We start from the raw sequence: 24,540 nt of genomic DNA, 5'->3' as shown, positions 1-24,540 counted from the left end.
GCTGAGAAGCTCATTTCATCCTGTAATAATTTTCATGCTTGTTGGATTTATTTTAAGTTATTTTTAAAATTAAATTTGTGGTTTGACAATTTTGCAAACATAATAATATGTACTGACTCTCACTCACCACCATCTTCCATATTATCCCTATTATCCTATTATCCCTGTTTACCTACTCATTCTTGACAAAACTTTTTCCTCACATTCATGTCTGTTTAGTTTTTCTTGTGACCCACTGAGTTTAACTAGAGGGATCTGTGTGAACATAGATTTAGAGCCATCTTTTGGAGTTTGGTTGGCTCAGCAGGGGATACAAAGCCAGAGACAATGATTATCCATCTTCCAAAATCTATCAGTAGACAGTATTTCTACAGTAAGAGGAAGAATCCCATAAGTCCCTTACCTTTTCATGATTGACTTTTGATAGGGCCAGTCTTGTGTCAACCAAATTCAATTAACTGCAGTTGTGAGCTAATGGATGCAGTGGTTGCACCTAGTCTAGAGATTGGCATTTCAAAGCCTTCATTCTAGTTCTCATTTTCTGCTCCCATTCTTTTCCAAGGTTCTCTGAGACTTTGAGATGATGGTCTACATGCTTTGCCTAAGTCTGAGCCCTCAATCATTATCCTTTGCATTTAGACAGCCATCAGTCTCTGAATTCATTGCAAAAAAAAAAAAAAAAAAAGCCTTCTCTGTCAAGGCTTGAGAGTAGTTTTGTGTATGGGTATAAACAGAGATATTTGGAAAGCAGATTGTTGTTAATTTAGTTAAATGACAGCAGTACACTCTCCCACTTGGGCCTATGACTACCTGAGGCATAAATTACTAACTAAATGTGTAGTTCCAGCCTTGGCTCCTCTTGGAGGAGCATGGGTAACACCCAGGCAGAGGGCAGCTGCCTTCCTATACAACTAAAGTGGAACTTCTAAACTTGCAGAAATGTCTTGTTTGGCAGGTTGATTTTTGGTATGTAAAATTTGCAGAAAGATAAGACCACTGGTTATTTTTTTTCAAGACAGGGTTTCTCTGTACCTTTGGAGCCTGTCCTGGAACTTGCTCTGTAGACCAGGCTTGTCTCAAACTCGGAGATCTGCCAGTCTCTGCCTCCTAAGTGCTGGGATTAAAGGCATGCACCACCACCACCCAGTTAGGACCACTGACTTTTTAAAATAATGCCACTCCTTATAAAAGGCACAACAGGACTTTTGCCCAGTATCATCTATGTAGTGTCAAGCACAAGGCTTGGCTTATGTCAGATGTTTGAAAGGTTTTGGATGAAATAAAAAAAAATCTGAAATGTATTCTAGAAGATAAATATTAGTTATGATAAATGATTTTTATTTTTAAAACAATGTGAGTTATTCCATTTTCATGAATTTTCCAATGTCTCTTTAGCCTATGGAAGAGAAACAGTATAAGATCTAGTAACTAAGACCTTTCCACTTTCAACATATAACATCCCCCTGACATTATCATTTATTGATGTGAAACTCACACACTTGTTTCCAGCCCTGCTTGCCTCATTTCTGTTCAAAAACAGAGTTTCATTGGCCACTCCACATACTTGTAATGCTCTTTCCCCAGATATCTATATGATCTCTTCCTTAAGTGTTTACCTAATTTCTGTTTCTATGGTAGTATCCATCTTCTTTGAAATACTCTGATATTCATTTCCCCACAATTTCCCTGTTGTTTCTAGAGTTGTTTTGTCTTATAGTTCCATGTTCATGTGTGTCTGTGGCCTCAAACTCATAAAGACTTCTTACTTTCTTAATTTCAGCACAGTATCTCTGGATCCTAGAATGGTGTGTGGTACAAAATATATATTCAATAAATCCTTGTTGATTAAGTTAAAAATCACTACTACTGAATTTATTTCTCCTCTCTTGGTGACTATAGTGAGGGATCTTTACTGGTAAGTTGCTTATCAATGAAACGTATATTTGTAGGAAATAACATCATTTATTTACTTGTTATAATTGTGAAGTTGTTATATTTTAGATAAATACATCAAATGTTTGTGTCTTGTCTACAATAAGAAACAAAAAATAACCCAAAAGGAGGAACTACAACTTCATTGGCACATAAACATAAAATAAATGTAATATATATAAGAAATATACAAATAAATATAAGAAAACTTAGATTTGGGACTCCACAGCCATTTTTATAAGAAAATTATATACAAAGGAAATTTAGGACATATAACTTAATAATTTTAAGACATATTGATAATACATTTAGGACATGTAAAATTAATAATTAATAGTTAAAATGAATAAACTTCAATAATTAATAGTCAGGCTTGGAGTCTTGGCAAATCTGGTTATGCAACTAGGTTCTCTTAGCTTTTTTTCAGATGTATTAGTGAATCATGCTGTCCATTGGCTAGTATAGGGTAACTCATGCTGTCCATTGGCCAATATAGGATGACTCATGCTGTCCATTGGATAGTTAGAACAGGACTAGGCATGAGAAAAGCAGAAGGATAGTGGAAGGAGAAATTCAAACACATGAGTCAGAATCCCAGGTCAGCCATTCACATGGTGACTGAATTTAAACCAGCTTTTTGTCCCATTTAAAACTCTATTTTTGTTACATGTAATAGTCACCTCCAAGCTTTTATAAGTATGATATCATGGCAAATTTTATCTTGAAATTTCATAACACTTTAATAATATGAGATTTTTATTAATAATTAAGACAGGAAATGATCCAAGAGATTATAATTTTTTTTGACATGCACTCTCCCCATAACTAGAACATACGTTCATTCCAATTAAATGACACATTTTGGAAAATCTTGCTGTGCTCATATATTCAATACATATTTGTTTTAAAAAGGTGCTGATTACATCTAGTGACTAATAAAGTATTTGCATGATTCTAAGATCCTTGCTAAATTTTCAAATTCTACAATTTCCATCCCTTTTAAAATGTGTAGATAAACATATTTATGTAAATGTGTATCAGCTGCTTTTCTGTTTCTATGATAAAATACCATGAGCAAGGCAACTTATAGAAGAAAGAGTTTATTTTGGTTTAAGCAGGGGCAGCACAGTAGCAGGCAGCTAGAGCAGGAGGAAGCTGAGAGATCACACATTTCCTTTGAGCACAATGTTGAGAGCACAAACTCAAAGTAGGGTGAGGCTATGAACTCTGAAAGCTTATCTCCAGTGACGAGCTTCCTTCAGCTAGGGTGTACCTCCTAAATGTCCCAAAACAGCCAGCAGTTGGGGACCAAGTATTGAAATACCTAAGCCTATGGTGGACATTTCTTTCTTTCTTTCTTTCTTTCTTTCTTTCTTTCTTTCTTTCTTTCTTTCTTTCTTTCTTTCTTTCTTTCTTTCTTTCTTTCTTTTTTCTTCCTTCCTTCCTTCCTTCCTTCCTTCCTTCCTTTCTTTCTTTTCTCCCTTCCTTCCTTCCTTTATTACATTTCTTATTTATTTCATAATATTTATATATTCATAATAGCTACATATTTTTCTTTTTCTCTAACTTTTATTAGCTCTTTGAGAATTTCATATTCACCTTCCTTCTCAGTGTCTCCCAGAGCTATTCTCTCTCTCTTCCCTGCCCAGCTAATTTTGTGTCCTCTTTTTTTTTTATTAAAACTCATTAAGTCCAGTTTCTTCTGCCCATATGCTATTTAATGTAAGGCCTTTCTCTGGAGCATAGTCTACTGATCAGGAGCTTTACTCATAAAGAAAATTGCCTCTCCCTCTTAGAGCAGTTATCAGTTGTCAATAGTTCGTCAGCATGCATTTTCCATTATTTCCTTTGTCCCATAGGCTTAGCTACATGATCTGGAGAAGCAAAAGAGTTGGAGATCTGATAAAAGTTTCTTTCAAGAACAATATTTCCTAAGCAACTGAGACCCATGGTATGCTATACCTTCAAAAATATAAAAATAAGAAAAATAGTCTCATGTGAATCTATGGCCCTCCTATAACTATCTCCAATCCTTAATGCTGTACTTTATACCTTGCATTATCAGAAACTACAAAACCTTATTGTAGTTTCTGTATAATATTACTTTGTGGAATTGACAGTAACTGTCATTTGTCTCAGAGGAATATTACAAAATAATACTCAAATTTACATTTATATAGAGTTTGAATTTTGAAGAGATAACATCTATTAAACCAATCTCTAGGCAAGATTTTTGTGCTATTATCTGTGTTTTATAGCCTGAGAAAACTGAGCCACAGAAATATGAATTGCTTTGCCTAAGGCCTAAGCTCTCAGCTGCAGAGGGAATATAAGCCAGATGAATTATGTATCAGACCCATGTCAGGGACTCACGGTATACAGATAAGTGGAATTGACATGTCTCATCTCTCATAATACTTTGGTCCTATGGCAAAATAGATTTGTATTGTACAATAATGTTCTATACAAAAAGGAAGGTGCTTATGAAACAAAACAAAAAGAAATAAAGTTACTTAAACGGTTTACATTATTACTAAAAGAAATTCTACTGTCTTTTCAGTTGCTCTTGTCTTATGTCCTTGAGGAAGAATATCTCTCTGATGGAGGTTTGCCCACTTAAACCACTCTCATATTTTTAAGTTGCCATGTGATTCTTATCAATATAACTTATTTTACTTCTGAGAGGCTATAAAAATAACACAACCCCAAAATGCAGACAAAAGAATAGAAGTTTTATATTTGTGTAGGTTTTCAGCTTGATCATATTTAAGAGTTGAGAGTATATAACCTAAGTAATTAATTTTGATTTTAAATTAAATTATATATAAAATAATATAATGTTTTATGCAAATTTGAAATTTACTTTGTTTCCATACTATGACCAATCCCTGTGTGTTGCTCATGCTAGGCAAGTGTTCTACAATTGAGCTATGATCCCCAGCCATATATCCATTTCTCAATTCAAAAATCCAATAATTTCTAAATATTCTTCAAGCAAAAACAATTTGCAGGGTGGGCGTGGTGATGACCGCCTTCCATCACAACTCATGTAGATAGAGGCAGGCAGATCTTTGTGAGTTTATGGCTAGCCTTGTCTGCATACAAGGCAATTCCAGGCTATCAGGGCTACATAATAAAAATAAAAAATTAACAATGTTGGCACAAATAATTATAAAATTTTGGCATTTTTTAACATTTTGTGTGTGTGTGTGTGTGTGTGTGTGTGTGTGTGTGTGTGTGTGTGTGTGTGTTCTTTGCCCCAACAGGGCAAAGAGTGAATTTGCAGACTAAACAGAAATACTAGAAAAGAAATAAATGGGCACATTTTAGGAGTTTAAAATGAGCATAGACTTTAGAAATTCAAAATCAGAAGCTGACTATATTTTTATTCATCCTTGATGCTAACATCTTTGCTTTCTTTTTTCTGGTGCTCAAATCCTTGCACATGCCAGGCAAGCACTTTACCCCTGAGCTACACCTTGTCCAAAATTCTGACTAATCTGCAAAACAGAAACAAATACTAGTTCTCAGTATTTGTGTTTGGTATTTCCTCTTTGGCCCTTGGAGACAAATACCCAAATCAAGCCTTGACTATATGAATGTAGTTATGACATCACTGCTTCTTTTCCATATATAAAATCATGAATAAAAAACAAAACAAATTATTATCCCTTATTACAAATAGTCATACTTATATACTTGAAAACACAAATAGATCTAGTTTCGATGGCCATTTAGAATAGACACACATACAAATATACAGGCAATGACTCCTCTTTCTGAACTCAAATTAATGGATTTCACTCATTCCTCAAACAAACAAAAAATGTCTTATGACAGAAAGAACTGATGTAAAAAGGCACTTATAAAGTCCTAAATAGGGCAGCATAGAATCTTGTTATGTTGGGAACTATTCTGTCCCTTTTTTTGGTATATAATATAAGCACCATATTACCAAAATACTTTCAATTAGTGCAAAACACAGCAAAAACAATGCCAAGTTGATTATTAAACATCTGTTCAAAAATGTATAATATTCTAATAAAGAGAAAGGAAACTTTTCTCTGTAAATCTTTATTTTTGTTCTTAAAGCAAAAATATATTTTAATAATATTCCCCAATAATTAAACTGACCAAGTGAAAATCTGTACCAAAATATAATTGCCTATTTATGTAAATAAGTTAGGAACACCCGCTTTTTCAAGGTTTTGTTGACTGTCAATGACAAAATCAAAATAATCATTTATATGTAAATCACCATAATTACAAAACAAACTTTTTGGTTTTGAGACAATAACTCATTATGTAGCCCTGATAGCCTGGAATTGCCTTGTATGCAGACAAGGCTAGCCATAAACTCGCAAAGATCTGCCTGCCTCTATCTACATGAGTTGTGATGGAAGGCGGTCATCACCACGCCCACCCTGCAAATTGTTTTTGCTTGAAGAATATTTAGAAATTATTGGATTTTTGAATTGAGAAATGGATATATGGCTGGGGATCATAGCTCAATTGTAGAACACTTGCCTAGCATGAGCAACACACAGGGATTGGTCATAGTATGGAAACAAAGTAAAACAAAGTAATGGATAGAATTTTCATGTAATGAAAATATATTTTCATTAAAAGTATATTAAACAATTACACGTCTCTATAAAAAAGCAGAAAAAAGTTTTATCAAAAACATAATTAATAGACTAACCTCAAGAAAAAAATTCACTGTTATTTATAACATATTGATATCCTGTTTCACAAATGTGAGATGAGAGAAACTGACTTTAGGGAGAGGATTCTAACAACTGAAGAAATATATGCCTGCAAATTTTGTCTTGGTTTTATAATTTCAGATAAAAATGTAAAGTAGGAGAAGTGCTGTAGGTCATAAGTAAAGCACCATGAAAAGGGTAACTTCCTGTTTGCCTGATACATACTCCTTCTCCTTTTTGTTTTTATATAAGAGGGACATTACATATTTTCCTATTTACAATCCAAAAATACAAATATACTTACAACAAACTGTAGTAATTCCTGTGACTCTTATACCTCCAATAACCTCCTAGCAAACCACACAACATGGCAGTCTGCACCCCACCCACATCCTCTGACTTTTGCACCTGTTGTACCTCTACTCCAAACGTAGTACGCTGTATCTACAGAGTTCAAGTACTTGTTCTCATAGGCTTTTCTTGGCAGCTAGTTCCCTGGCAGATTCCCCACCAATTAAAAGTTCAGATCCCCAGACCTCTAATAGCCCATTCCCATTTCATTTCTAATTATGTTTTAACATTACAGTGATCATTCTAGAATCCTGTTCACTCAATTGTCTTCCTACTACAATGTGAATTTAGAGACTCCTAGTAAGGTGAAGGTATTTGTCGTTTACTGATTGCTAGAAATGCTTGGTAAAAGAGACATAGCAATTAAGCTTAACGTTTGATGGAGAGAAAAGAGAATAGAAATTATTATATATATATATATATATATATATATATATATATATATATATATATATATATATATATATATAAATTGTATTTTAACTGAACTTAAGCCTGGGAGAATGTTTTTTAGAGAAGTAATAGAGGATCCAACCTATTTTCTTATCCTGGAAACTGCCTAGAGCAACCTAGAAAAATCTTCTGTTGACTATTTTTAATCACATCAACCATATAATCTCAATTTATCACTCACTGGCAGTGTTTCCTGAAAGGTCTGAATGTAGGAAACTGCTGAAAATGTGAAATCATTTTTTTAAAGTCGTTTTAATGTTCCTTAAACCATTCACCAATATTTTAAATGGAGTGGTCACTGTCATTTGGACCACATTAGCGAAACACACAGATCTCCCTATTCCACAGATCTCCTAATCCTGAAGTATGGTAAACACATCCACAGCTGCAAAAAATACTTGCTAGTTAGACAAATCCTTTAAATATTTAAATGTAACATGAAGAAAAATTAAACAGGGAAAGTGCTATAAATCAAAAGTGCTACAGGACAAGGAAGACGGGAGGAAGTATTTGACATGGTGGCTCCGGTGGGAGGGAAGGCTTCAGAGTGAAGGTGGACATTGTTAATAAGATTTGGGACTGTTAGCTGTATGTACACAGTTTGTGGGAAGAATTTTCAAGGCATACAAAGAAGCTCCAACCAAGCCTTAAACCTCACTTTGCAGAGAGGGGGTGGGCAGACACTGTGTCTGGGGGTGAATTCCAGAGGAGGGTAATAGGGATGAAGCCAGAGGAATGATGGGGGTAGATAATGTGGATGCTTTGCTGCTATTATGGGAAATGTGGCTTTTTGTCAGGATGAAATCGGGAGAGAATAGAAGATGAAAGGTATTTGGTGGAAGGGTGACATACCATATAGTTGAGACAGAGATAGCTAACATGTTGTGATGCTGAGGTTATAATATAAATGTGGATACTGAATACAACTGGAAAAATGGTTCAGAAATGTTATTACAAAATCGTTGATGACAGTTTTCTCTGGATATTTTTAGGTAAAGAGAATCTATTTAGAATATGATCTCCATGGGTCTGATTTTGACCTTATGTGAAGCCTCTTAGACAAGATTTTTGCAATATTGACTGTATGATGAAAATTTGATTAATTCAAAATTGATAAACATGGCTTAGGCTATGGCTCAGTTGGTATAATGCTTGCTTAAAAATCATGTAGGATTCAACTATTAACACCACTTAAAAACCAGGTGTGGTGGTAGACGCCCATAATCCAAAGGTAATTCAGTATGGTCCTTAATAGCTACTAGAAAATGAAATAGTCCCTGTGCACTGATACAGAATCACATAGACATATCACCTTCCTGTTTACATGCACCCATTACTATTCTAAATTAGTTAAATATGGCTCATCAAATTTATTATGATGAAGTGTGAACAAAAAATTATTAGGGTGAGAACCTGGCACAATATACAACTCATAACCAATCTTTATACACCTCATTTTGTAGGTGTATAAATCAAACTTCAATAGCCTTAAGTGACTAAGTTCAAGATTTCAAGTGATTGTGGCTGAGAAGATGGATCAGTGGTTAGGGGAACCTACTGTTCTTTCAGAGGACTTGAGTTCCCAGAACCCACTCATAGCAACCTGTAACTCCAGCTCCAGGGAAACTGATGCCTCTGCCTTCCATAGGCATATGAATGCATGCTTGTACACACACACACACACACACACACACACACACACACACACACACTTAACAATAAAAATCTAAATAAAAATAAATAAGAAGACAAAGCAGAGTTTGTTACCCATAAATCTAGATCAAAGTCTTTGTTCTCAAAACTTGAACAAATTTTGTTCCCTTTACTAAGAATTCCACAGCCAACAGCCATTTCCAAATTTATCTGCTCATTACTTCTTACTAATTCAAATTCATCCTTCAGATGCAACTAAGGCACCCATCTCCCAGGAAGTTTAGAGCGGTTTGTGCTTCTAGAACGTGGACTGTAATCTCCAGACACTAATAATAATGTAATCATTAGTGTTGTGTACAGTTCTCTAGTTTGTAGAAATTAAATTACATAAAACCATCATTTTTTAAGTACCAATAAATATTATTGATATTTATATCAAATAAATAAAACATGATCTGAAGAAAGTCTCAAAACTTAAGGTCAAACACAGTTCCATGTATTATACTTTAAAACAAATTAGCATCAGTCATTTTAAAACATGAAATATTAATATTTTAGAAGAAGTAACAGGTTTGGAACACCTAATTGAATTACAAATGATATAAAATTTTATATTTAACTGTTTTTTGTGGGAAACAATTTGGTGATGAATGAACATTGAAATAAACAAAAGGCCTCATGTTATTTAGTGTGTGAATGAGTACAGGTGGTGGTGTGGTTTTTATCTCTCCCTCTCCCTCTCTTTTCTGTAGTGGAAAGAAGTTTAGACAAATACTAAGTGAATTTACCATTAGCATTTGAAATTCAAATTCAAATTCTAGAACGGTGATAAAAAATGTGGAATTATTTGCTAAGCTTTCTCACAACCAGTCCCGCAAAGTGGTCACTGAATATTTAATCTCAAGCCTAGGACAATAATCCCTACAGATAATGCACCCATGAGTCCAGTTATTTTAATCACAAACTTTCAAGTACTTTGTTTTAAAATCATCGTAACAACTAATATATTTCTTTAGTATTAGGTTTCTTGTTTTGTTATATAACAGAAATGTATATCTTCAAATGATTTGAAGTCAATGGGTAAATAATTTAAAAACATGAGCCATTTATGTATTAAGTAAATCCTAAAGACAATCTGAAAATTTAAAAATGCACACAATAATAAAAAATTTGATTTTATGACCTTGGCCTCTTGGGGATAGCTGATGGCACCTGAGCATTATCAGTCTCATTTAAAAGGAGCCCATTAATTAGAAAGCATGATGTAATGTTAGTGGTAGATCTCACTTCAGTGCCTACCTTTCAAGAAACATTTGGTAATATTGAAGATGTTCCCTGATTTTTCACACTGTAATCCCCAGACACCGTAAGTCCATCTGGCTACAGGGTACAGCCCACTGCTCACTGCTGACTGCCAGTCACAGACAACTCCTCCGAAAATGACTGTGTCATTGGCCATACTCCATTTTGTTTTTATTGGTAGCACAAGCTTGAGAAGATATCCTTAATGTCTTTCCTTAAGTTGTTGTAAACACATACAACACAGACATGAAGTGAGTAGCAGATAAATTGGATCTTTAATTCCTGACACTGATCGTGAGCATATTGATGGAAAAAAAAAAACAGTGAAAGGGGGCAAAACAGATTTCAAATAAATGGGGAATAAAGTATGTAGAGATAGAAGGTTCCACAATTTGATACTTTTTTTTACAATATTTATTACACTGGAAACCGTAGATTTTGATAAGTAAACTAATGCAAAAACAATTTTCAAAAATATAATTCTTAAGAATAAAAATGCTTATAAATAATTTAAAATCCAGATAATTTTACCTGAAGGAATTTTATCAATTTTCATTTCAGTTGTGTTCTACCTTCCTACCATACCTACATACCATCTCAGTTCTGTTTTAGATATTATTGGGTTATTGGCCAAATAGATATCAAATTGATTTTATAATACTAATTTAAAAAAACTTCCAGTTTATTTTTTTGAATCCTAGTAGCTTCTAGTTTGTGCGAAAAGAACACTTCACTATAAAACTGACATAATTTGTGGAGGTGTTCCTATCTTGTTCTAAGAAATGAGAGCATTTGGTGCAAGCCCACAGCTGTGCCTGACAGGGTGCTGAGTGAGTAGATGGCAGTTCATTTCAGCTTTCATTTGAGAGCAGAAGTTCCTCATTACTCTAAGTTCCTTGTCTGGATTTAAAATCTGGAGTATTTGTTATTCTATTTACCATACTCAAGTCCAAAATTCTATGCTGCTTCTCTTACTCTCTAGATTTTCTCAAGGACGGACGTGGAAATTAAACATAAAAATAAAACATCTGAGATTTATCAAATACTTATAGATGAAGGTTTCTTCCATAAAGCATCAGACATGAGTGAGTCTAGATTTCCAGCAAAAGAAAACAAGAACATCTGTCTATTTCTAAAAGTAACTCCTTTTCCCCCAGCCTCTGGATACCTAACACCAGTAGCTTAATACCACATTTCCAACTTAAATTTGGTTAAAATTAAGAATAAGGAGCTATTGAAAAGTATAGACTTTTCCTGTTGGGGAGATTCATTATGTATGAAACTGAAAGTTGCATGAAGTAGATTACCTATGTGAAAACATGTTAACCTGTTATTTTTGTTTATTTGTTTGTCACAAGGTCTCACTATGTAAACTTTGATGGTCCAAGACTCACTATGCAGATCAAGCTGGCTTTTAACTGAGTCCACTTGCCTCTGCCTCCTGAATTTAAATCCTCTCCTGGGATTAAAGGTGTGTACCACCATTCTCAGCTAGGTTAATCTGTTATTACTTAGTATCACTTATAAGTTATAGTTTGCTACTAAATAACCTAGAACATTAAAGATGTAATTGTTAAGATTGGGAAAATGGCCCAAGTGAAAAATATTTTAAACTGTTAGATGTCTGAGTCATACAGTATTTTGAAGATGTTCAGTAGCCACAATATTGTGTGTGTGTGAACAAACTTGTCTCTATGTCTATATGTGTTTCATGTGATTTTTCTTTGGCTCTTTTTTTTCATGTTTGCTTTTACTGACTTGTGTAGAAGTAAGAAAAGCAAGAGCATGTTTCTGTGCTAAGTGCTCTAGAGAACCTCTTTATCATGAGAGGTTGCTTGGTTTTGCAGAAATCCTTAAAAAGGGGATACTTGGTCATTATTATTTCTAGACTACATAGAAGTTATATAAGCACAAGAGAAATGAAATGAACATAATGTAAAAATGGCCAGATACATAAAGCACCCAGGAAGATGAGTAGAAACACCATCTTTACTAATGTTACTAGGATACACAGCCTAAAGTGAAGACAGAAGTTAACTGAGATTTCAGAAGAGTAAGATTATGTTGGGAAGACTTCTTCATGACAGTGAATTTCAGTTTTATTTCTGCAGAGACTGACATAGATTCATATTTGAGAGAAACCACTCTGCTTATAGTGTAATGGATGGACTTAAGCTGGGATAAGGCCCAGGGGCAGAATCAGTTGTCACCATTAATACTCCAAATGAGTGATGACTGGAGCTTCTGTGAGGACAGTAGAACCAGCAACAGCAACGTAAAAAAAGAATGAGCTCATCGCCTGTAGAACTCAAAGTGGACATTTTGGCAGTTCCAGACAGAAAGGCTAAAATTTCCATATAATTCATAAAACATCAGCTTTCCCTAAAAAAGTATGTATTCAGATTCAGATAATTATGAGTTCTTGACTGATAAAAGACAGAGAAAGTTGGCATATCTTGAGGGAGAGAAGTATGAAAATAAGGAACGATCTACATAGAACACTCACAGGAAGATTTTCTGTAGCTCCTCCTGGTTAAGGGTTTATTTTTTTTTTAAGGAGGGAAGTTTTCAGTTAAGATGGTAATTGCATTATTTATACTTTAAGATGTTGCATGGAATTCAGATGCTATGGTGAATTCAATCATTATAAAAATTTTGAAGTGATAGTACATTTGGCATTGCTGTAGGCAATGTTCCAAGGTGCATTGTTCAGATAAAGTAAGGCTCCTAATAAGCTAAACAGGATGGTCAGAAATATGGAAACCTGAAGAAAATGGACCTTTAATATATTCATTTTGCCCTTGGACTTTGTGTTTATATTCTTTTTTTTTTTTTTTTTTTGGTTTTTTTCAAGACAGGGTTTCTCTGTGTAGCTTTGTGCCTCTCCTGGAACTCACTTGGTAGCCCAGGCTGGCCTGGAACTCACAGAGATCCGCCTGGCTCTGCCGCCTGAGTGCTGGGATTAAAGGCGTGCGCCACCACCGCCCGGCTGTGTTTATATTCTTAAACCTTTGCCCAACCTGACTTTGTATAAAAGAACTAGATATACTTAGGCGATCATTTAGCCTATCTTATGTAAATCTTAACTATCAGCCATAAGGGGAGTTAAGTCTTCATAACTGAGATACTATGTATATATAATATATATACATATATGTGTGTGTATGAATTCAATAACTGAAGTGAAAATGAAGTCAATCCATTCCTCTGAAAGATGGCAAGCAAGTGATTTGTCAAACTACCAAAATACTCTGTATAATTTCTTACCATGCAGACTTTAAAGTAGCAAAACATATTTAAAAATAAAACCAAAGGAGCAACAGTGTTTAAAGACAAGCAACTGATTTTAAAAATAAAAATTGAAAGCAATATATACATAAGGGGTTAATATCCAAGATTTACTGTGACCTCAATAGTAAACAAGCAAAATATTGAAAATGGGCAGAGATCATACATAATGTTTTTCAAAAGCAGACATATAAAAATGGTGAGCATCCCTAATAATGGGGAAATGTAAATTAACACCACAAGGGGTTATGATTTCACACCTATCACAATGACTTTTATATTAAAACAAGAAAACAAGTGTTGAGAAGGATGTAGAGACAATGGTAGCCTTGTTCATTGTTGATGAAAACATGATTAGTTCAGCTATTTGGAAAATGATATGGAGGTTCTTCACAAAAACTAAACATGACATTACCATGTGTTATTGCAATCCCAATTTGGGGTACTTTGCTAAAGGTTTGAAATAAGTATGTCTAAGAGATGTTTGAACTGTCATGACCATTGTATTTCACATTTACATTTTATTACAAATTAATCTATCATGGCTCTTAAAGAAATTTCATTATATGTACATTACTTGTCAAGTAAAGATTGATCCTCCTGAAAATTACAGTCACAACAGTATTTTGTTTTAGATTTTTATCTGAGTTGTTTAAAAATCTTTTATTCAGAATAAACTGGAATAAAGAGATCCCAATTTTTGATAAAATTCACACTCATAACCTCCTGTATGTTATGTTGTTGACTTTATCTAAAGCGGTCCTCAAGAACCCATTTTTTCAATCTAAGAACTTCAATACACATGGCCTTCTGGGCCCCAAGAAGTCTTAGCCCTTGGGAAGCTCAAGGTACATACTTCATTTAGAAACAAACTCACAACTGGGTAAAGATTAGTAAATAGTTTTCAAAGAAATGCAGTTACACAATCTGACCTTTATGTACAGAGAAAATTTGTTCATACTTTGAGAACTGTCCTTCAGGCATGGGTGAGAGTTCCAGTGTTAGAGAAAGCACTTGGTAGTTGCACCACAAAGGGCTGGGATGGCCTAGATGATGTGGGTTCTGTCTTGACAATTCAGGATGGAATCACTTATGGAGTTGTTATTGTGGAGTAGCTGTCAGAAGGATGTGATAGAAAGAACTTAAACTGGAATTAAAATGACGTTCCACTTAAATATAGAAAAATAGACTTGAATTGTTGCTATCTATCATATTTTACCTAAACGTTAATCTTAGTGTTGGACAGAACTGTGACATGACAGGGGTTCCAATAGGGTATTTTGCTCTATGCTCAATATTTAATCATAGGAAGATTTTTATCTCCATGTAGATTGCTATTCAAAAACATAACAACACACTAATACATTTTTACAATTATTTGCTACATATTTCAGAGCTAAATGTAAACTTAAATGTTTCAAAGCCAAGTAGAGTTATTTCAAGTGCAGAGCATACTACTTGCTACATGTATACTTTTCTGTATTCTAAATTTCCTTTTTAGCATTTTAACCTGTCCATTATTTATTTATTTTAATATACTTTACCTATAAATCAACATTTACTCTTTATATGGTGCAAAGTCATGATTCACGACTACAATGTAAAATTTACACCAGGCTAGTTGAATATTCATCACTCTTATGGTGAGGACGTTTGGAATTTACTCTCAATAATTTGGAACTGCTCAGTTCTCTAGTATTCACTGTCTTCATCACATAGGAAGCTAAAAACCAAAACATATTTCTCTTGTCTAGTATTTTGTGCCCTTCATCATCACCTCCCATTTCTTGCTCCCCTGTAGCCTGTGTAACCGTAATTCTCTGCTTCTGTAAGTTTAGCTGTTTCACTACACTTACATAATATCTGTATTTCCATTTCTGGCTTATTTTACTTAATGGGTAAATGTATTCTTAATGTATTCTTTAATACAACTCATGGAAATTGTAGAATTTTTTTAAGAATGAGTGTGTATGTATCCAAATGTGTGTGTGTAATTTCTTTATCTAGACATCTGTTTACGGATACTTAAGATTTTTTATTTTGCGGAGGCAGGGTGGGTTGAACTATAGGAATGCTAAATAGAGAGGAAGGGGAACTGCCATAGCTTTATATGGATTATACCTTGGCCATTAGTGGTAGTCAAATTTGCATAAGACATTAATGTTTACAAGTCAGGGAAAATGAGTTTGTGTTTTATTAGTGATGGTAGTGGGAGGTCTTGAAGCATTAGAGAAAGAGCAATGAAGAGAAAAATGCCAGGTGTTTTGTGAAAATTAAGAATTAAAATGCACGAGAAAGTGTTAGCCTTAGAAATCCTAGCCAAAATACTGTCCTGAGCTTAGAAGTTTTCATAAGCAGATTCTGGAGTCAGCACAATGTCAGCTTCCTCTTCCCTGATAATTTGTATTGTGGATTCCAGGAAATATCTAGTTACCAAAAACTATAGAGTATGCATGATTTTTCTCTTCACTTTATTTAAAAACCCCTGCGCATCACATTAAATCTGCTCTATCTAATGATGCTTCTTAAATGACACCTAGCCTCCCTGTCCTTCATTTACAGAGATAATTTGCGATTTATGGAGGGTTTTTCTTCTCTCCTCATTTTCTGAATATGTGCTCTCTTTACCAATCTTGAATAAAATTTTGAAAGATGAATATTGTCAAATCTCTCTGTGTGAAGTTCTTTCAAGTCCTTCCTTGCCTTCTGGTTACCCTGAGGACAGAATTTAAGCTTGTCAGTGGGTAGCACACTGAATGATTCCCTGATTTAGACAAGTTTATTTGCAAGCCTCTGTCTTTGTACATGCTGTTCTCTCTGCCTGGAATTCTCCCACGTTTGACTGAACTAGGCTTAGTCTACTAATTAGTGTATAATATGGGGAACCTTCCTTTTTGCTGTAATGAAGCCTTCACGAAGAAGGAACCACTGGCCCAAAGAAAAAGCCCCACAAGAGACATGTCTTCCAAAAGATGAAGTTTGATTTCACACCCTTGAGTGCCAGGAATTCCCAATGTTACTCCATTATAATGAAGGAAAGCAGCCAGTCCTTCTGTTTACTTATATATATCCTATGTGAAAGCACAACTTAAACGATGTAGGTGGGCCTCTTCTTGTCTTATTAACTGCACTCAGCCACAATTCTCTGCTGAGAACAATGCTCCCTTTCCTAAAAAGGGTTTGGGGACTTAATCCTAACTGGTCAGAGAGCAGCTTACCTCAGGAAGCTGTGTTAAGGTTCCATCTGTGAGAAGAGGGAGAGCCGCCTGTCAGACCAAGAGGTAGACAGCAAAGGATCATGTTTGACAATGTGCGAACAACCCAAGACAGAATGTTCTGTAGTTTAGAAAGCACCATTTAATTAATTCCATTAACATTTCCATGAACTGAAACACAATGTCTGCATTTCCCATATGGGACACAGAGTTGGAGCCACAGAAATTCAATCCTGCTGGGAGTTAGATCTGTAACCGTATGCTTCCATGTGCTTCATGAAACAATCTTGGGGCTTTTCAACATCATTACCATTTAATCTTCCACATCACCATCCTTTAACCATTCTTAGCTATAAAACAGAGTTTATTTGAACATGATCTCTATATCTACACATTACAGAAAAAGGCTAGTGAGCTGCTTCAGTAGTTAAAAGCACTTGCTCTTTTACAGAGGACCCAGGTTTAGTTCCTAGCATCCACATGGCAACTTACAACCATCCATAACTCCAGTTCCAGGGGATCTGATGACCTCTTTTGACCTCCATGGGCATCAGGCATGCATATGGTACACAAGTATACATGCAGGCAAACCAATCACACACAGAAAATAGTATAAAATTGGGCTAGTTATTTGAGGACCTCGCTTTAAAAAAATAAAATAAACCTGTCCAGTTTATTGTCTGGACAGTGATGTCTTACATTCATGATGAGAAAGATGCTCAAATATTTATTTGAAAACAATTGTAAAGTTAACAACATAGGTTGTGAAACTTCATATTTGAACAAAGAAAATATAAGCATATTTTCACCTCAGATTTCAAATGAAAGTAAAATGCATGGGATATAATTACATGAAGTGGGTTTTGAAAACTTTGATAATATACCGACATCCATCTTTTTTGCTCATTTCTGCCATCTGTGTAGGTCTTTGGGCAAACTGTCTATGCAAATGCATAATCCATTTTCAGATGGCTACTTCTTATGACTGAGTTGTACAGTTATTTATACCTACAAAATGGACGTAAATGAGAGAAATCAGTGTAACACAGGGAGTACTGCCTGAAATGCCTCAGGTGCACTATGTTTGATTCTGATTAGTTGTCAGTTGTTAATTGTTTAGAATCCTTATACTGTTGTCAATTGTTCAAGTTAGTTATGTGGTGCATATGGGGTCACAGCCCACAGTTTAGGGAGCTGGAGTTTAAGAGGCGGCTGTGTCAGTTAGGTCTATGGAAAGTACAGTCCATTGAATTACAAAATCACTTCCTTTTTGAGGTTTTAATTGGCACATAAAATCATATATATTAACAAGGTGTTATTTAATGTCATGACACATGTTTATATTGTGCAATGTTCAAGTCAGAATGAATAGAACTGTCATCATTCATAAATTACTCTAAGGAAATAGTTTAAGACATTTTCTTGATGCTTTTTGGAAACGTATATACAATATGACTACCTATGTTTATTCTATTGAGCAATAAAACACCAGAACTCATTTCTCTTCCCTAACTATGACCTAGTACTCTTCAGCCAATCCTTCTCCAACTCCTTCTTCTCACTGCTTTCCTAGCCACTGGTAAATCACTTTTCTGCTATCAACTTCTATGAGGTAAGCTTTCACCGTTTCCACATCTGAGTGAGACAATGCAGAACTTATTTGTTGTGCCTGATTTATTCCATTTATTATAATGACCTCCAGTTACATCTATGATGTGGTAAATATCAAAATATTATTCCACTGTGAATGCATACCCCATTTCCTTTAATTGTGAGTAAGTTCGTGGACATTTAAACAGATTCTATTTCTTTGGGTATTGTGACTACTGCTGCAACAAGCATGGAACTATAGTTAGTTCTTTTATCACTTTATTTCAGTGCTCTTGTCACCTAAGTTTATCAACACAAAATTTCATGTATTGTTTCAGATAATGAATTTTTCCAAGTCCATACTTACAATATACATTGAGGTAGCAACTTGGGTAATCTCATTGTAATGATCCAATTGTAACAAGTAGAGTACATACATGATCTCAATTAAAGTAGTTAATGAAATTAAAGTTCATACTATAATAACTGAATGCTGCACTTCTATTAAAATGTATTATCTTTCTATCAGTATTTCAGGTACACAAACACCCACAAGAACTGTGCACCCTTATTAAATATATAAAGCTATTTTGCTGTAATTCTATATTGAAAAGATATTACACTTTGGAATAAAATAGTTTGGAAATTTACAACTTATCAATTAATATATTTAAATGAATGCATTTTATGTGAGAATATGTTTTTCCCTTCTCATAGAAAATTAAAGATAAAAATTAAATATTATTTCTAGTCTATGCACATGATAAATATCATCAGTAAGATAGATTCTTGAAACAGAAATGTTTTATCTTATTCATTCTATGTTCATTGTTACTTAGAACAATTTACTAGGTAATTGGTTTTTTTTATTTGTTTCTGTTTGTTTGTTTTGAGACAGGGTCTCACCCAGTATCTCAGGTTGGCCTGAAGCTTGCTATGTAGTTCAATACATATGTGTGGGTGTTTGTGTGTATGTACATATATATATTATTTAAGTGATCAAATTTAACTTTGCATTTCTACACAGGTAAAATTATGTAATAGTATGAAAAGCTGCTAACTTGAGAAAGATACTGTGGAGAGTAAATTCCCACTGGGTAAAACCTAAAAGAACACATGAACAATTAATTGTCCAAGAAGTGCAAATGATTGCTATTGCATTTTCATTCTCCACGATCACCAAGGCCAGGCCTTAATTTAAAAACTCACACCAGGTATAGGAAAGAAAATGATTTAGTATTCTAAAATAGGTATTTTCTGTTCAGGGTTCTTGAGACAAAGGAAGGGGAACAGTTAGCTATAGACAGACAATTTCTTTCTGGGATAGTGGAAATGTCCAAAAGTTAGATTTCCACACTGGTTTCACACATGCTGTGCCATATGCTAAGCACTCCCAAGTTATAAACCCTAAGTGGATGAATTATGTGGATATTGTCTCAATACTTCTATTAAAAATAGATGCCGCCAGGATGTTTTCACCAATAAGCCGAGGTCTTTCAGTTCATTTTGTAGTGGTTTTGAAATTTACTTCAGAGGTGTCTCAATTTCTAAAATGAATGTTAAAAAGTTACTGTTCCTTTCTGAATAAGCATTAGTTTACTCATACAGAAAAAATTTCCTTCCTGTGGTTGCCACCATGGATTACGATTGCAATTTTTTTAAAAGTTTACTCTTTTTTGAGAGTATATATTACATCATTTAATCCTTCTCTTCCCTTCCTTCCTCCTTGCTCTCTTTCAAATTAAAAAAATATATAATGTTATATTGACCAATTTACCAAAATGTTGTCATTAACTACAATATGAATTTTGCTTAATGGCCAATGAAAATTAATTTCACTTTCTACATAATGAGGAGTCAAATCCTCTAGTGTTTTTAATGTGACCTTAATAAATGTAGTATATCTGGTCTGGGAAGCTAGATCAGTTAATAGGAATGCTTTATTTTCAAGAAACAAGAAATAAATGGAATTCCCAGCACAATATGAGAAACCATCCATGCCTGTAACCCCACCATTTTTTTTTTTTTGGTGGAAACAAGTGGCCCTGAGGATGGCCAGAATTATTTAATAACATGCTTTTTAATTTAACAGTGAAGCAGATCTTTTATATATTTCAATTATGAACTGAGATAATAACATTAATTTTTAAGTATTTATCATTAAAATACATGCTGTTTCTGAAAACTCATCTATATAAAATATTACTTGATCAGCCACTGGTTGGCCACTCCCTCATTCTCTAGGCCACCCTGACCCAGCACATCCCATAGGCAGGACAGACTGTAGGTCAAAGGTTGTGTGGCTGGATTGGTTTCTACTCCCTCCACTTGAAGCCTTGTCTGGTCACAGGAGATGGCCAGTTCAGGTTAAGTAAATGTGTCTGCTATTGCTAGGAGTCTTAGCTTGGGTCATCCTTGTAGATTCCTGGGACATTCCCTTGTGCCAGGTTTTTACTTGACCCTACAATGTCCCCCTTTCCAGTAGACTCTTTCAGTACTCCCTGACCCTATTTCCCCCCCGCCCGATCTCTCATGTTCCCATTCCTACCTACCCACAGTCCACTCATGAAATCTCTTCTATTTCCTCTTTCCAGGGAGATTCATGTGACCTCCTTGGGCCCTCTTTGTTCTCTAGGCTCTCTGGGTACTGTGGATTGGAGGACAATTATCCTTTTCTTTATAGCTAATACTCACTTAAGAGTGAATACATACCATTTTGTCTTTCTGGGTCTAGGTTACTTCACTTACGATGCCAGGAGAGTGAGCCCACCTCTGACACTGCCTGGAGCACCAGGACCCACAGGCCAAATGGCACAGAGACTTAGGATAGAATCAAACATGACTGGAGAAAAAAACGTCAATGTAATGATGCCTAATGATATTCTGCTATACTCATGGACTGGTGCCTGGCCCAATTGTCATTTGAGGGGCTTCATCCAGCAACTAATAGAAATATATGCAGAGAGCCACAGTCAAACATTAGAGGGAGCTCAGAGAACCCTGCAGAAGATGGGGAGAGAAGGTTGTAGAAGCCAGAGGGGTAAGAAAACTCACAGAATCAACTAACCTGGGCTCATAGGGGCTCACAGAGACTGAACTGACAACCAGGGAGTCTGCACGGGACTGACCTAGACACTGTACATACGTTACAGTTGTGTAGCTTGTTCCTCCTGTGAGATTCCTAACAGCAGGAACAGGGGCTTTCTCAGAATCTTTAACTGGCTTTTGGGACCCTACTCCTCATACTGGGTCACCTTGTCCAGCCTTAATACATGGGGAGATGCTTAGTCTTACTGCAACTTGATATGCCATGTTTTGCTGATACTCACTGGAGAACCTGACCTTTCCTGAACAGAAACAAAGGAGTGGATGGGGGCAATGGGTACAGAGGGGTGGGGGTGGAATGGGGGGAAGAGAATGGGAGGAGAAGAGGAAAGGGAAACAGCAGCCAGTGTGTAAAATAAATTTTAAAAATTGCTTGATAATATATTGAGGCAATATGCAGACATAAACTTCTTCATAGTGACTACATTAAAGTATACAATTCAACATATTTACTATTTTGAACATATTCATCCCTAGGTCATCCAAATAATTTCTCCCAAATCTATCTACACTATAAACCTACTGAACTTAGTGCCCTTTTTCTTTCTTTTTAATTCAATAACCTGTTGACTCCAGTTTGTGTTGTCCATAGACTTTTGTGGTAGAGCATAGTCAACCTACCAGGAGCCACACCCTTAATGAAAACAAACTCTTGCTGCTCTGGAAGCCATCATCTGCCCAGAGTTCCTCAGCTGGAGGTGGGAACCTATGAAATACATATATACATATATATATGTATATATACACACACACACACACATATATATATATTCATTATTTTTTGAAATTAAAAAATAAATTTTTACTTTATTTTTTATGTGCAGAAGTGTTTTGCCTACGTGTACGTCAGGGTATCACTTGCATGTGTGGTGCCCTAAGAGTCCAGAAAAAGAAGAAGTCGTATCCCTGGAAATGGAGTTATAGATGGTTGTGAGTCACCATATGGGTGCTGGAAGTTGAACCTGGGTCCTTTGGAAGGTCAGTTGGTGCTTTAACAGCTGAGCCATTATTCCAGTTTCTTGATTATTTTCTTACCATCCCAGGCCCTAAGCTGCACTAGCTACGTCATTATCCATATTGAGCTCTTCTTCGGCATTCTCCAAGTCTGAGTAGTGCTCATTGTATTCTTCATGTGAGGAAGAGAAGAGTGAGTGTTATTCTTAGCACACACTCCCCCTCATTACTGGTTGAAAACGATACATTTTATTTTTTTTTTTTTTATGGCAAATCCTTTCCCAGGGGATCTGATGTCCACTTCTGGCCTCTGAGGGTAGACATGAAGTGATACGTTGATGTCCGTGTAGGAAAAAGCCCTCCTGCTGAGGCTCATTCTCAGAGCTTTTGGCATTCAGAAGTGGTCCACCTTTCCTACTTCTGCAGTAATTATATAAGACCACAGCATCATCACGTTTGCTCTAGACTGAGCCTTCTTCTCTTGGGTTTATTTCTTACAAGAAATATTGAAGGGATTCTCTTAAGAAAAAAAAAATCTGTGTGAAAATTTCAAGCACTGTTACCTTGTTGGTTCAGTGAGTTTCCATGTCACATGAGAAGAGTATAGGTCAGAATACTGTTAGAATTTGTATTAGCTCTGATTTTCATTTGGTTTAGACAGAAGAAACATTGTTTAATTCTGCTGCACTATGATTAATAAAGTTGAAGTTTCCTTGGAAGAAAACGAATCTATGTAATCTGTCAACTGTTTGCTGTGAATCCTCTGGAAGCTCTCTGCTACTACTGAACTCTTCACTGAAGTGTGACCTGTTATAGTGAATCTTCATCCTCTTGGTTTCTGTAGGATGTGGTCCCTGACTTTTGCTCAAGTCTTATCTACTGCAGGAACATGGACCTTTGAAAAATCATTTCTCTTATTTTTTGATATTATGATGTAATGACATCATTTCCCACTTGCCCTTCTTCTCACCAAATCCTCCCATATATTCCTTGCCCTCTTTCAAATTTGTGGCCTTTTCTCATTAGTTGTTACATTCATACATGAAATATGTGTATATATATACATATATGTGTGTGTGTGTGTGAGTGTGCATGTGTGTGTGCTCCTAATATATAAATACACCATAATCTATATAATGCTACTTATATGTATGTCTTCAGGGTTGATGATTTGGTATTGGATTGGAGGAGACCTTGTAATTGCAGCTTCACTAACCCATTTTAAAATTAGTCCTTATATCCACAGATAAGTGTAGCCCTCAGCCCTCCACAACATTGTTGTATTGCATCTTAGTGATTTAGAACTTTCACTAATAATTTCAATGACCTATGGTCATCTGTCAATTCCCTACTTATCTTTCAGGCCTCAACACATATGTCATGATTTTCAAATCAGCTTCTAATGTTCCAGTCTAGAGCAGCATATCCAAATGATTCTTCTTTGAAATACTCTAAATCCATCTGTTACTGTCACTGAACTTAGTTTATTACTACATATCTGACTGATTATTCATTCAATCTGGCTTTACCATAATAGACTACAAGCTTATTGGAGACTTCACAGCAAAATCCATATATTCCTCTTTAAAGTGGTTTTATATATATTTAAGTCAATATTATCCGTGGTTTCAAAAACAAAGACTTTTAATTTTTTTAAATGTTAGAAACAGTATTTCACTATTTTTTTTCCTTTAGCTGCTTAGTTCTGAAGATAATAAAATGAAAGCGTTTCCAAAATAACTGAATTTGAAAAACAGCAGGTCAACATTTCCTGAGAAAATGGTGCTCAGTAAAATCAGGGAGAAAAAATAAAAAAAGATGTCCATCCAAATTACTTGAGTGATTCCTGTTAAAGCAATTTTAATTTACACTAATTAGTTAGATTGGGTCACTGGCTTCACTTTCCTATTTTTCTTCCTTTTCTTCTAACTCAATTGTATTTGAATGCTTTAATGTACCAGTTTTTAAGTTAAATGGATTTGCATTGCTCT

At 35.1% G+C, this 24,540-nt stretch overlaps 1 protein-coding gene across 2 annotated transcripts in view; it reads right to left on the bottom strand.

The window, feature by feature from the left end:
- The window catches only part of Gpm6a (glycoprotein M6A), a 275,020-nt gene that overhangs the window by 49,811 nt on the left and 200,669 nt on the right, over window positions 1–24,540 (bottom strand). The window lies entirely within an intron of this gene.

This window comes from Peromyscus californicus, unplaced genomic scaffold, assembly GCF_007827085.1.
Source record: "Peromyscus californicus insignis strain IS unplaced genomic scaffold, ASM782708v3 Scaffold_23__1_contigs__length_62951481, whole genome shotgun sequence".
NCBI classification, from domain to species: Eukaryota; Metazoa; Chordata; class Mammalia; order Rodentia; family Cricetidae; genus Peromyscus; species Peromyscus californicus.
This window is presented reverse-complemented; position numbering and strand designations above follow the sequence as displayed.